General features: G+C 40.5%; 1 protein-coding gene across 2 annotated transcripts in view; it reads right to left on the bottom strand.

The window, feature by feature from the left end:
* The window catches only part of gng12a (Guanine nucleotide-binding protein GI/GS/GO gamma-12 subunit), a 58,455-nt gene extending 43,783 nt beyond the window's left edge, over positions 1-14,672 (bottom strand). The window contains exon 1 of one of the 2 annotated variants that reach the window (XM_021611250.2): positions 14,338-14,672. The gene's annotated coding sequence lies outside the window, so the exon portion shown is untranslated. 2 annotated transcript variants of the gene reach the window in all.
* Between the last annotated feature and the right edge of the window lie 746 nt (positions 14,673-15,418).

Below are 15,418 nucleotides of genomic sequence, written 5' to 3'. Positions count from 1 at the left end.
CGGGGCACCACCAGTACAGAGCTTGCTTAGGAATGGCAGCAGGCAGGTGTGAGTGCATCTGCATGCACAGTGAGTCAAAAACTTTTGAAGGATGGCTTGGTGTCAAGAAGGGCAGCAAAGAAGCCACTTCTCTCCAGGAAAAACATTAGGGACAGACTAATATTCTGCAAAAGCTACAGGGATTGGACTGCTGAGGACTGGGGTGAAGTCATTTTCTCTGATGAATCCCCTTTCCGATTGTTTGGGGCATCCGGAAAAAAGCTTGTCCGGAGAAGACAAGGTGAGCGCTACCATCAGTCCTGTGTCATGCCAACAGTAAAGCATCCTGAGACCATTCATGTGTGGGGTTGCTTCTCAGCCAAGGAAGTGAGCTCACTCATAATTTTGCCTAAGAACACAGCCATGAATAAAGAATGGTACCAACACATCCTCCGAGAGTAACTTCTCCCAACTATCCAGGAACTGTTTGATGACGAAAAATGCCTTTTCCAGCATGATGGAGCACCTTGCCATAAGGCAAAAGTGATAACTAAGTAGCTCCGGAAACAAAACATTGATATTTTGGGTCCATGGCCAGGAAACTCCCCAGACCTTAATCCCATTGAGAACTTGTGGTCAATCCTCAAGAGGCGGGTGGACCAACAAAAACCCACAAATTCTGACTAACTCCAAGCATTGATTATGCAAAAATGGGCTGCCATCAGTCAGGATGTGGCCCAGAGTTAATTGACAGCATGCCAGGGCAGATTGCAGAGGTCTTGAAAAAGAAGGGTCAACACCAGCAATATTGACTCTTTGCATCAACTTCATGTAATTGTCAATAAAAGCCTTTGACACTTATGAAATGCTTGTAATTATACTTCAGTATTCCATAGTAACATCTAACAAAAATATCTAAAGACACTGAGGCAGCAGACTTTGTGAAAATGTATATTTGCGTCATTCTCAAAACGTTTGGTCACAACTGTAGTTGTACTTATTGCTCCTGAGTGGTACAGCAGTTTAAGGCACTGCATCTCAGTGCTCGAGGCGACACTACAGATAACCTGGTTTGAATCCAGTCTGTATCCCAACTGGCCGTGATTGGGAGACCCATAAGGCGGTGCACAATTAGCCCAGCGTCATCCGGGTATGGCCGGTGTAGGCCATCATTGGAAGTAAGAATTTATTCTTAACTGACTTGCCTAGTTAGATATACATTTCTTTAAATAAATTGCAATTAACTTGAACTTTTGTGTGGCATCCTCACGTTTGCTGTGCTAGTTTGCTGCGTATCCACTGAACCTAACCGGAATGCTGTGTATTCACTAGAAATCTACCATGTGCTGTGCTATACTTATTTATCTTTGTACCCAGTTCAAGGCTACATTGGCTCTGCCCTATCCTGGCAACTTGTGGCGTAACACTACTTCTAGGCCGGAACAACAAGGAGGTTCCGAAATCGCATTCATGGTAAACGCTGCGCATTTATTTCAGCTCAAGCGTAAATTACCTTTCAAAGTCAAGAGCAATGCGTTGCTCTATAACGTGCCTTATATTGAATCCTGGCCCTAGTCTTCCAACATGATGAAGAAGAAGCATTAGAACAGTGACGAGGACACTTGTCGTGGTCTGAGCCCAGAGCTCCATATCAACCACAGACGGATGTTGACGTTAGCTTGACTTTAGCCTGAGCCGCTGACCGGACGAGAGACTCAACTGTTATGACAGGAGCCACAAATTAAGAAGCAATATTGTATCCCCCTCAGACTGGTTTAACATATCTGCCTTTAGGGAATGAATATCACACTTCCTGAGATCCTTGGTTTGGATTGGATCCACTGTATCAACCTCAGTGGTTCTAAATCACTATACAAACACTGCCAGATAGCACAATAAGGAAATGGACTGCAGGCTATGTCAAACAGCCACCCTTCACTCTCTTAGCTAGTACTAGTCTTCTCACAATCCCACAAAATGGTGTCAGAGAAGGGATAATCAAGGAGGGGCTATGCATCCTATGGAAAATTTTGCATGGAATGCATAGCCCCTTGTTAATTATCCCTTTCATACCATGGATATAATTGAACACATTTGCTGGTAGAAATGTGTGCATCATCCACTGAAATAGCTAGGGCTCAAACCACCCTATGGGCTAACTATGTGATAAATAGTATAGTATTATATTTAAGCAATAAGGCCCGAGGGGGTATGGTATATGGCCAATATACCATGACTAAGGGCTGTTCTTCAGCACGACGCAACATATGGTATATATATATATATATATTTCAATATACCACAAACCCCAGAGGTGCCTTATTGCTAATTTAAGTTGGTTACCAACGTACAGTTGAAGTCGGAAGATTACATACACCTTGGCCAAGTACATTTAAACTCAGTTTTTCACAATTCCTGTCATTTAATTTAGTACAAATTCCCTGTATTAGGTCAGTTACGATCACCACTTTATTTTAAGAGTATGAAATGTCAGAATAATAGTAGAGAGAATGGTTTATTTCAGCTTTTATTTCTTTCATCACATTCCCAGTGGGTCAGAAGTTTACATACTCAATTAGTATTTGGTAGCATTGCCTTTCAATTGTTTAACTTGGGTCAAACGTTTCTGGTAGCCTTCCACAAGCTTCCCACAATAGGTTGGGTGAATTTTGGCCCATTCCTCCTGACAGAGCTGGTGTAACTGAGTCAGGTTTGTAGGCCTCCTTGCTCGCACATGCTTTTTCAGTTCTGCCCACACATTTTCTATAGGATTGAGGTCAGGGCTCTGTGATGGCCACTCCAATACCTTGACTTTGTTGTCCTTAAGTCATTTTGCCACAACTTTGGAAGTATGCTTGGGGTCATTGTCCATTTGGAAGATCCATTTGAGACGTTGCTTCAATATATCCACGTAATTTTCCTTCTCATGATGGCCATCTATTTTGTGAATTGCACCAGTCCCTCCTGCAGCAAAGCGCCCCCACAACATGATGCTGACACCCCCGTGCTTCACGGTTGGGATGGTGTTCTTCAGCTTGTAAGCCTCCCCTTTTTCCTCCAAATATAACAATGGTAATTATGGCCAAACAGTTATATTTTTGTTTCATCAGACCAGAAGACATTTCTCCAAAAAGTACGATCTTTGTCCCCATGTGCCCAATTTTTTGCGGTTTTGGAGCAGTGGCTTTTTCCTTTCTGAGCGGCCATTCAGGTTATGTCAATATAGGACTCGTTTTACTGTGGATATAGAAACTTTTGTACCTGTTTCCTCCAGCATCTTCACAGGGTCCTCTGCTGTTGTTCTGGGATTGATTTGCACTTTTCACACCAAAGTACGTTCATCTCTAGGAGACAGACCGCGTCTCCTTCCTGAGTGGTATGATGGCTGCGTGGTCCCGTGGTGTTTATACTTGTGTACCATTGTTTGTACAGATGAACGTGGTACTTTCAGGCATTTGGAAAGTGCTCCCAAGGATGAACCAGACTACAATTCTACAATTATTTTTCTGAGGTCTTGGCTGATTTCTTTTGATTTTCCCATGATGTCATGCAAAGAGGAACTGAGTTTGAAGGTAGGCCTTGAAATACACCCACAGGTACACCTCCAATCGACTCAAATTATGAGGCTTCTAAAGCCATGACATCATTTTCAACTTAGTGTATGTAAACTTCTGACCCACTGGGATTGTGATTCAGTGAATTATAAGTGAAATAATCTGTCTGTAAACAACTGATGGAAAAATTACTTGTCATGCACAAAGTAGATTTCCTAACCGACTTGTCAAAACTATAGTTTGTTAACAAGACATTTGTGGAGTGGTTCGAAAACAAGTTTTAATGACTCCAACATAAGTGTATGTAAACTTCCGACTTCAACTGTATATATTTTTTATTTTAAATAAATAAATGTTTTGTCATACCCTGAATGCTGAATGGCTGAAAGCCGTGGTATATCAGACCATATACCACGGCTTTCAGCCAATAAGCATTCATGGCTCAAACCACCCAGTTAATAATGATTAATAAGACATCCTCCCTGGGTTTGGACAAGCAATCAGTTATCATTGGCGTTACCCTCAGTATCCACAGCTGCTCACCTCACTCGGATGCATTCAAAAGGCCAGGCTATGAGTGCCCAGGGATTGATCTGAGCTTCCCATAGACTGCCTTAAATTAAATGAAAATGCCATTGTTTCATAACAGCTGTGTGTGTGTGTGTGTGTGTGTGTGGCGTTAGTGCATGTGTAAATTCATTGAGAACCATTCCTTCACCATAAGTACAGTACGTGAAAGAGAGGGGGAGAGAGAGCACCAGGTGGAAGACAAAGCTCGTCCACTGAAAAGGTCTCTGCATGGGACAGCTCCTACATGGCAACCACTCATGTGGTCACGGCGACGGCACGTGGCACAATGCTGCATGCATCCAAAAATAACCCCTTTTCATATCCCGCTGTTCTTTGTTGTCTTCTCATCAATCCTCTCATCCCCCTTCTAACGGACATCTTAGAATTACTTTTGAAGGGTATTTTACACTGAACAAAAATAGAAACGCAACATGTGAAGTGTTGGTCTCATGTTTCATGAGCTGAAATAAAAGATTACAGAATTTTACATAAAAAGCTTAACTGATTTTCTTATATGAACTGTAACTCAGCCAGAACTTGAACCAGCCAATCAGAATTTGTTTTTCCCCCACAAATTAGGAGGAAAAATGAAGTCGGCTTCTACCCATCTCAGATAGTTGCTACGACAACCCCTCAGTTAGTGCAGCACGCGTTTGGTCTTCATTCAAATCAGATTAAAATATCAGTCCAGACACACTTCCTGCATCCTGCAGAGAGGAAGATGTGTTTATCTATTATATGTCATTTCCTGTGAAGTAATATGTAGTTCTTTATAAAATTGAGGGAGGGGGGGCTATTACCTGTATTAACTGCACCTGTTTGAACTCTTTACCTGTATAAAAGACACCTGTCCACACACTCAATCAAACAGACTCCAACCTCAGACTCCAACAATGGCCAAGACCAGATAGCTGTGTAAGGACATCAGGGATAAAAAAATTGTAGACCTGCACAAGACTGGGATGGGCTACAGGACAATAGGCAAGCAGCTTGGTGATAAGGCAACAACTGTTGCTGCAATTATTAGAAAATGGAAGAAATTCAAGATGACGGTCAATCTCCCTTGGTCTGGGGCTCCATGCAAGATCTCACCTCGTGGGGCATCAATGATCATTAGGAAGGTGAGGGATCAGCCCAGAACTACACGACAGGCCCTGGTCAATGACCTGAAGAGAGCTGGGACCACAGTCTCAAAGAAAATGAATTAAAATCCTGCAGCGCACGCAAGGTCCCCCTGCTCAAGCCAGCGCAATCCAGACCTGTCTGAAGTTTGCCAATGACCATCTGGATGATCCAGAGGAGGAATGGGAGAAGGTCATGTGGTCTGATGACACAAAAATAGAGCGTTTTGGTCTAAACTCCACTCGCCGTGTTTGGAGGAAAAGAAGGATGAGTACAACCCCAAGAACACCATCCCAACCGTGAAGCATGGAGGTGGAAACATCATTCTTTGGGGATGCTTTTCTGCAAAGGGGACAGGACGACTGCACCGTATTGAGGGGAGGATGGATGGGGCCATGTATCGCGAGATCTTGGCCAACAACCTCCTTCCCTCCGTAAGAGCATTGAAGATGGGTCGTGGCTGGGTCTTCCAGCATGACAACGACCCGAAACACACAGCCAGGGCAACTAAGGAGTTGCTCCGTAAGAAGCATCTCAAGGTCCTGGAGTGGCCTAGCCAGCGCATATGGAACATTTCTGGGACATTTTATTTCAGCTCATGAAACATGGAACCAACAATTTACATGTTGCTTTTATATTTTTATGAAACATGGGACCAACAATTTACATGTTGCTTTTATATTTTTGTTCAGTGTAGAATACATGACCAAAACGGAGTATTACCCATGTAGCTGATGGAAATAGCGAGAGAAATTGTTAGAAAGGAAGGGAAGAAGAATACATTAGACTAGACAGTGTCACACAGGGGTTATAAGGACGAAACACAACATGTTACAAAACGCCGGAGATGATGACTACACAAATTAGGAGGAAAAATGAAGTCGGCTTCTACCCATCTCAGATAGTTGCTACGACAACCCCTCAGTTAGTGCAGCACGCGTTTGGTCTTCATTCAAATCAGATTAAAATATCAGTCCAGACACACTTCCTGCATCCTGCAGAGAGGAAGATGTGTTTATCTATTATATGTCATTTCCTGTGAAGTAATATGTAGTTCTTTATAAAATTGAGGGAGGGGGGGCTAAAAAGAAACAACTCTCAGGGCACAAAGGTTGTTATAACACAATTTTGTCTGTAAAATATTACCCTGTTGGTGCATTGATTCCTTAGGCATTGATACTGTATCTGTGACCGACAGATGCATATCTGTATCCCAGTCATGTGAAATCTATAGATAAGGCCCTACTTAATGTATTTGAATTGACTGATTTCCTTAGGCAAATCTATTGTTTTGGGTGAGACGAAATGTGACTCTGGATTTGCAAGCACTAATAAAGGCGAATAATCTATTGTCGGATTTATTGAATTAAAATTATAATTTTTAAACTTAAACTTTAAACTCAACTGAAAAGGTGCTATTGATGTTCCACTGTTTCACAGCATTATGATATTGTCTTGGGGACAACAGTTGACGGATTGCATTAGGCTGTGGAGTGAGCAGTCATTTCCTCTGACTAATACTAGATACGTGGTAGAGAGATTTAAATACTAAAGGTTAATCAATCACCCACATAAACGTGGACTGACTGGAAGAGAGGAAGTGAGTTGGAGAGAGTGTGTTCACACATGTTTGGATCACTGGCAAGACTGTTAGTATTAAACTGTATCAACAAGAACTTGAGGCCTCGCAAGCAGAACACACACAAACAACCGAGCAAATATCGCATGGCATCCATTGCAGTATGAAGAAACATAGCCTAACCCTAAACAATGTTTAATTCTCTAAGCTCGGCCTTCCTCGTACACAAACCTGAGAGTTTCAGCCCAAAACGGGAAGGAAGGAAGACAGAATAGTTTCAAAATGAAATTACTACTACTAGTTTCAAAGAAATTACTACTACTAGTTTCAAATAATTTACTACTACTACTAGTTTCAAAGTGAAACTACTACTACAAGTTTCAAAGGGAAATTACTACTACTAGTTTCAAAGTGAAATTACTACTACTAGTTTCAAAGGGAAATTACTACTACTAGTTTCAAAGTGAAATTACTACTACTAGTTTCAAAGAAATGACTCCCACTAGTTTCAAAATGAAATTACTACTTCTAGTTTCAAAGAATTTACTACTACTACAAGTTTCAAAGGGAAATTACTACTACTAGTTTCAAAATGAAATTACTACTACTAGTTTCAAAGAAATTACTACTACTAGTTTCAAATAATTTACTACTACTACTAGTTTCAAAGTGAAACTACTACTACAAGTTTCAAAGGGAAATTACTACTACTAGTTTCAAAGTGAAATTACTACTACTAGTTTCAAAGGGAAATTACTACTACTAGTTTCAAAGTGAAATTACTACTACTAGTTTCAAAGAAATGACTCCCACTAGTTTCAAAATGAAATTACTACTTCTAGTTTCAAAGAATTTACTACTACTACAAGTTTCAAAGGGAAATTACTACTACTAGTTTCAAAATGAAATTACTACTACTAGTTTCAAAGTGAAACTACTACTACAAGTTTCAAAGGGAAATTACTACTACTAGTTTCAAAGTGAAATTACTACTACTAGTTTCAAAGTGAAATTACTACTACTAGTTTCAAAGAAATTACTACTACTAGTTTCAAAGAAATTACTACTACTAGTTTCAAAGAAATTACTACTACTAGTTTTAAAGAAATTACTACTACTAGTTTCAAAGTGAAACTACTACTACTAGTTTCAAAGTGAAATTACTACTACTAGATTCAAAGTGAAATTACTACTACTAGTTTCAAAGTGAAATTACTACTACTAGTTTCAAAGTGAAATTACTACTACTAGTTTCAAAGTGAAACTACTACTACAAGTTTCAAAGTGAAATTACTACTACTAGTTTCAAAATGAAATTACTACTACTAGTTTCAAAGTGAAATTATTACTACTAGTTTCAAAGTGAAACTACTACTACAAGTTTCAAAGTGAAATTACTACTACTAGTTTCAAAGTGAAATTACTACTACTAGATTCAAAGTGAAATTACTACCACTAGTTTGAAAATGAAATTACTATTTTTAAAATATAACTACTAATACTAGTTTTAAAATTAAATTACTAGTAGTAGTTTTAAAATTAAAGCTACAATGAAAGCTTATGTACAGTGGGGAGAACAAGTATTTGATACACTGCCGATTTTGCAGGTTTCCCTACTTACAAAGCATGTAGAGGTCTGTAATTTTTATCATAGGTACACTTCAACTGTGAGAGACAGAATCTAAAACAAAAATTCAGAAAATCACATTGTATGATTTTTAAGTAATTAATTAGCATTTTATTGCATGGCATAAGTATTTGATCACCTACCGACCAGTAAGACTTCCGGCTCTCACAGACCTGTTCGTTTTTCTTTAAGAAGCCCTCCTGTTCTCCACTCATTACCTGTATTAACTGCACCTGTTTGAACTCTTTACCTGTATAAAAGACACCTGTCCACACACTCAATCAAACAGACTCCAACCTCAGACTCCAACAATGGCCAAGACCAGATAGCTGTGTAAGGACATCAGGGATAAAAAAATTGTAGACCTGCACAAGACTGGGATGGGCTACAGGACAATAGGCAAGCAGCTTGGTGATAAGGCAACAACTGTTGCTGCAATTATTAGAAAATGGAAGAAATTCAAGATGACGGTCAATCTCCCTTGGTCTGGGGCTCCATGCAAGATCTCACCTCGTGGGGCATCAATGATCATTAGGAAGGTGAGGGATCAGCCCAGAACTACACGACAGGCCCTGGTCAATGACCTGAAGAGAGCTGGGACCACAGTCTCAAAGAAAATGAATTAAAATCCTGCAGCGCACGCAAGGTCCCCCTGCTCAAGCCAGCGCAATCCAGACCTGTCTGAAGTTTGCCAATGACCATCTGGATGATCCAGAGGAGGAATGGGAGAAGGTCATGTGGTCTGATGACACAAAAATAGAGCGTTTTGGTCTAAACTCCACTCGCCGTGTTTGGAGGAAAAGAAGGATGAGTACAACCCCAAGAACACCATCCCAACCGTGAAGCATGGAGGTGGAAACATCATTCTTTGGGGATGCTTTTCTGCAAAGGGGACAGGACGACTGCACCGTATTGAGGGGAGGATGGATGGGGCCATGTATCGCGAGATCTTGGCCAACAACCTCCTTCCCTCCGTAAGAGCATTGAAGATGGGTCGTGGCTGGGTCTTCCAGCATGACAACGACCCGAAACACACAGCCAGGGCAACTAAGGAGTTGCTCCGTAAGAAGCATCTCAAGGTCCTGGAGTGGCCTAGCCAGTCTCCAGACCTGAACCCAATAGAAATCTTTGGAGGGAGCTGAAAGTTCGTATTACCCAGCGACAGCCCCGAAACCTGAAGGATCTGGAGAAGGTCTGTATGGAGGAGTGGGCCAAAATCCCTGCTGCAGTGTGTGCAAACCTGGTCAAGAACTACAGGAAATGTATGATCTCTGTAATTGCAAACAAAGGTTTCTGTACCAAATATTAAGTTCTCCTTTTCTGATGTATCAAATACTTATGTCATGCAAATAATATGCAAATGTATTACTTAAAAATCATACAATGTGATTTTCTGGATTTTTGTTTTAGATTCTGCCTCTCACAGTTGAAGTGTACCTATGATAAAAAAATTACAGACCTCTACATGCTTTGTAAGTAGGGAAACCTGCAAAATCGGCAGTGTATCAAATACTTGTTCTCCCCACTGTATGTAGTCATAAATACCTCAAATTGGAAGTTACAGGAAATTCTTAGAATGACAATGGAGCATTCTTAGAATAATTGTTTTATCAGTAACTGGACCGATATTCCAAGAACAGGCTGGGGAGCCTTATGACCAGACAAGCCATGGTTTGACTAGACAGCCTTCCCTGAAGAGCGCCCTCATTCATAGAAAAACAATTATGCCAGTGGCAGTGCCAACAGTGGCAGCCTGTCTGTTCCCGATTGAGGGTCAAGATAAAATAATCTTATCTTGTGGGACTTTTTCTGGCCACAGATGAGCACATGAAGAGTTTATTTCAAAAACACTATATCCACCAATTTTCAAGAAATTAATATTTATGGTTACTTTATGTCTGTGTAAAATATGAATGTGTTTTGATGCAAAATGCTATATATCCATTGTTAACCTGGAATGGAATGTTCTTATCCTGTATATATATTAAAAAAAAAGGATTTTCATCGAAAACCAGATATTATAGTGAAACGGAAATTCTAGTCTTCATTTTGAGAGTTTGTTGAAAAAGTTGTATTTTTTGGTATTTTTTAGTAAATCTGTCCATTTTCCCCTAGCGGTTCAAATCAGGTGCCTCTATGTCATCTCAAGGGTGGGGTTCGGTATGAAATACACTCCCTTCTAGATGTGCTGGGTGGTACCACCTCAAGGCTTACTCAGGGCTCCAGAGTGACGCAGCGGTCTAAGGCACTGCATCTCAGTGCTTGAAGTGTCACTACAGACACCCTGGTTTGAATCCAGGTTGTATCACAACTGGCTATGATTGGGAGTCCCACAATTGACCAACCGCCGTCCGGGTTTGGCAGGTCTAGGCCGTCATTGTAAATAAGAATTTGTTCTTAACTAACTTGCCTAGTTAAATAAAGGTTAAATAAAAAATATATACAGTTGAAGTCTGAAATGTACATACACTTGGGTTGGAGTCATTAAAACTAATTTTTCAACCACTCCACAAATGTCTTGTTAACAAACTATAGTTTAGGCAAGTCGGTTAGGACATCTACTTTGTGCATGAAACAAGTAACTTTTCCAACAATTGTTTACAGAACTGTATCACAATTCCAGTGGGTCAGAAGTTTACATACACTAAGTTGACTGTGCCTTTAAACAGCTTGGAAAATTCCAGAAAACGATGTCGTGGCTTTAGAAGCTTCTGATAGGCTAATTGACATAATTTGAGTCAATTGGAGGTGTACCTGTGGATGTATTTCAAGGCCTACCTTCAAACTCAGTGCCTCTATCCTTGACATCATGGGAAAATCAAAAGAAATCAGCCAAGACCTCAGAAAAGTCTGGTTCATCCTTGGGAGCAATTTCCAAATGCCTGAAGGTACCACGTTCGTCTGTACAAACAATAGTACGCAAGTATAAACACCATGGGACCACGCAGCCGTCATCTCGCTCAGGAAGGAGACGCGTTCTGTCTCCTAGAGATTAACGTACTTTGGTGTGAAAAGTGCAAATCAATCCCAGAACAACAGCAGACCGGTACAAAAGTATCTATATTCACAGTAAAACGAGTCCTATATCGACATAACCTGAAAAGCCGCTCAGCAAGGAAGAAGCCACTGCTCCAAAACCACCATAAAAAAAGCCAGACTACGGTTTGCAACTGCACATGGGGACAAAGATCATACTTTTTTGGAGAAATGTCCTCTGGTCTGATGAAACAAAAATATAACTGTTTGGCCATAATGACCATTGCTATGTTTGGAGGAAAAAAGGGGGAGGCTTGCAAGCAGAAGAACACCATCCCAACCGTGAAGCACAGGGGTGGCAGCATCATGTTGTGGGGGTGCTTTGCTGCACTAGAGACTGGTGCAATTCAGAAAATAGATGGCACCATGAGGAATTAAAATGATGTGGATATATTGAAGCAACATCTCGTGACATCAGTCAGGAAGTTAAAGCTTGGTCACAAATGGGTCTTCCAAATGGACAATGACCCCAAGCATACTTCCAAAGTTGTGGCAAAATGGCTTAAGGACAACAAAGTCAAGGTATTGGAGTGGCCATCACAGAGCCCTGACCTCAATCCTATTGAAAATTTGTGGGCAGAACTGAAAAAGCATTTGTGAGCAAGGAGAACTACAGACCTGACTCAGTTACACCAGCTCTGTCAGGAGGAATGGGCCAAAATTCACCCAACATATTGTGGGAAGCTTGTGGAAGGCTACCTGAAACGTTTGACCCAAGTTAAACAATTGAAAGGCAATGCTACCAAATACTAATTGAGTGTATGTAAACTTCTGACCCACTGGGAATGTGATGAAAGATATAAAAGCTGAAATAAATCATTTTCTCTACTATTATTCTGACATTTCACATTCCTAAAATAAAATGGTGATCCTAACTGACGTAAAACAGGGAATTTTTACTCAGATTAAATGTCAAGAATTGTGAATAACGGAGTTTAAATGTATTTGCCTAAGGTGTATGTAAACTTCCGACTTCCAACTGTACATGCATGTCATTGAACAACCCAATGCCATGATTAGATGAGAAAGAAAAAAAACAGTTTCTTTCATAAACTCTTGAAAGAAAAAAATCTAATTTACTAACATTTCTGAAAATTGATAAATAGCGTTTTGGAATTAAACTCTTCACATGTAGTCCTTGAGAGAGATAATCTGTCGGGCGTGATTACGGATGACACTGATGTGTTGGTCTCATTGGTCTTCTGGCACAGAGTGAGAGGATATAATGTAGGCCTATACATCCTCAACTTAAACACTGATCAATGCCGTGCCCGTGTTCACTCTTTGATGGGCGAGAGAACACATAGTGGGTTATTCTCTGTGTATAAACGCCTTGGCAGAGGAGCTCCAGTGCTGGCCATATTTCAGCTGCATCATCCATCTCAGAGTCCAAACTGGTCTCAGAGCATTTCGTATTATTCTCTATGTAAATCTGAGACACTCCATTTAGTATGATATGCTACGTTTCATATGGTATGTATTAATTTGTGGATGTCTATCACCCATTTCGTATGATATCTTACAAATTACAATTCATATTATATGTTTAGAATGTGCAAACGTATAATATTTTATTATGAATTTGAAAAACTTATGATATAGTATGTTAAGAATTCTAGCTAGGTGGCTAACATTAGCTAGGCTAGGGTTTAGGCTTAAGGTTGAGTTTAGGAGTTAGGTTAACCGGTTAGGGTTAGCTAAAAGGGTTAAGGTTCCGGGAAGGGTTAGCTAACAATGAAAGTAGTTGCAAAGTAGCTCAAAATTAGAATGTAGCTGAAAGGTTGTTAATTACCTAAAATGCTAAAGTTGTCCATATGAGATTTGAACTTGCATGTTTGTGTTATACGCCCACTCATCCACCCCGACCAGCCGTCCTATTTCCTTTTTGCCATAAATAACCATCTGTCTTATGTAACCATACCAAATGTAACATATCATACTAATTTCAGAGGCACGCATTTACCTTTACTATGTTCCGCCTAGTCTATGAGACTAGGCTGCAAAGTCAGTGCTGTTGTTGTGATGATAAGATACACATTGGACAGAACTGAGCTCACAGGTCTGTCAAACTTACCTTAGGAAGCCAAGAGCATGCAATCGTGCACTTTTTTTTAATAGGTTAAAAATGTGGAATTCGTCATAGAGCTGTCATGTGCCATGTTAGCGACTAACCTCAACTCCACGATTAATGATGTTGTTGAGCTGCAACTAGTGTGTGCGGATTGTAATTGGACAATATTGCATGCTATTCTTTGGGTGCTGAAATCCATAGTAATCGATCAAAATAAATGGTATGTGATGTCGGAGCTCCAGTCCGCCCAGACTAGCCGCTGCTCAACTCCATCGTAACTCTTGGAGTTGAATTTAGTCGACTAATGCCATGTAATGGTTGCTCGGCTAACTGGTTTAGTACAGTAGGCTGGCTATGTATTGCCTTTTCACAAGAGATCTGATGATCTACTGTATGCATATGATTAACAATGGTTCGTTAACAAGTCGCCAAGTCGAATTGGAAAGATGAACCGCACAATGTACTATTACACAATTAGACTATTGCAACTCGTTCTTGGTCAGAAGTGCGATTACTGTCGACGCCCAAAATCATAGCATGCCATTCTCACGGCAATAATTTATGCGCATATTACGCACGCTAGAAATGTGACACAATGTGTCTGAATGCACGCATAATTGGCAACAATGTCAATATTTTATGTTGTCAATATGGGTGACGCAGGAGTACAAATGAAGACTAACATTTGAATGGCAACAGTTATCTTTCTGAACGTTTTGTAGCGCGTAAAACTGTGAATGTTATAGGCCTATTGATAAACCCTTATGACTTCCAAGGTAGACTGACACGACACACTTACCTGGCCAGGACAACGTACAGGCTCCGTGTCGCCTACTGTAACCGTCACCAACTAGGAGGACACCTCCCTCAGTAACAGCCCTCTATGGGGACAGCTATGAAAAGCAGATCAAACGACGGTCTTTGGGAATGCCAACTGGTGCCACTTTCACACTGTGTTGGCTGTCGCTTATAGTCAATATCGTTCACTTTTTATTTTCTCCACCTACTTGCGCGTATGAATACACTCTCCTCCGCGTCGCGAGGAAAACAAACGAACCGTGAGGGGTGGAGAAATTGAGATTCACAGAATAGTGGGAAGGAACATAGCGGATGTTTGAGAATGTTATGTTTTGCGGTCTCTGCTCCTTTATTTATTGCCGCCTCCTAGGCGCCCTCTGTCTGTGCAATAGCGTTTCTTACACAGACAGTGTTTACTAAGGCTTTAGAGAGCAATAGCGTCTTTTTTAAGCACTAATGGCTGGTTGGAATCTTATTTATAAAGCTAATGGCAACTACTTCTAAACTTCCAAAGAGCTAATCAACCATAGACAAAGGATAGTATACCTAGCTTCACGTTAAAATGATGTCCTTTGGGCAAATCAGACGTCAATGTAGCCTACATAAACCCAACCTTACTCCTGGCGATTTAACTTTCACACACAGCTTGTGTAAGAAAAGTTATAGGAGTTCATTTTAAATATTAACTGCTATTTAGGTGTGTAAAAAAGTGAGTATGGAAGCTGATCAATGTCTAAATGTGTTGACATGATAGCTCAGCTGAACAACTTGTTTCCAAGGCTAAGCAGGGTACATAAGAGTTAGGCTACTGGATGGTCAACTTGTTCTCAAGTGCATTACCCCTCATATACACTGCTCAAAAAAATAAAGGGAACACTTAAACAACACAATGTAACTCCAAGTCAATCACACTTCTGTGAAATCAAACTTAGGAAGCAACACTTTTGCTTAGGAAGCAACACTGATTGACAAAATTCACATGCTGTTGTGCAAATGGAATAGACAACAGGTGGACATTATAGGCAATTAGCAAGACACCCCCAATAAAGGAGTGGTTCTGCAGGTGGTGACCACGGAGTCTA

The sequence above is a fragment of the Oncorhynchus mykiss genome, chromosome 8, assembly GCF_013265735.2.
Source record: "Oncorhynchus mykiss isolate Arlee chromosome 8, USDA_OmykA_1.1, whole genome shotgun sequence".
NCBI classification, from domain to species: domain Eukaryota; kingdom Metazoa; phylum Chordata; class Actinopteri; order Salmoniformes; family Salmonidae; genus Oncorhynchus; species Oncorhynchus mykiss.
This window is presented reverse-complemented; position numbering and strand designations above follow the sequence as displayed.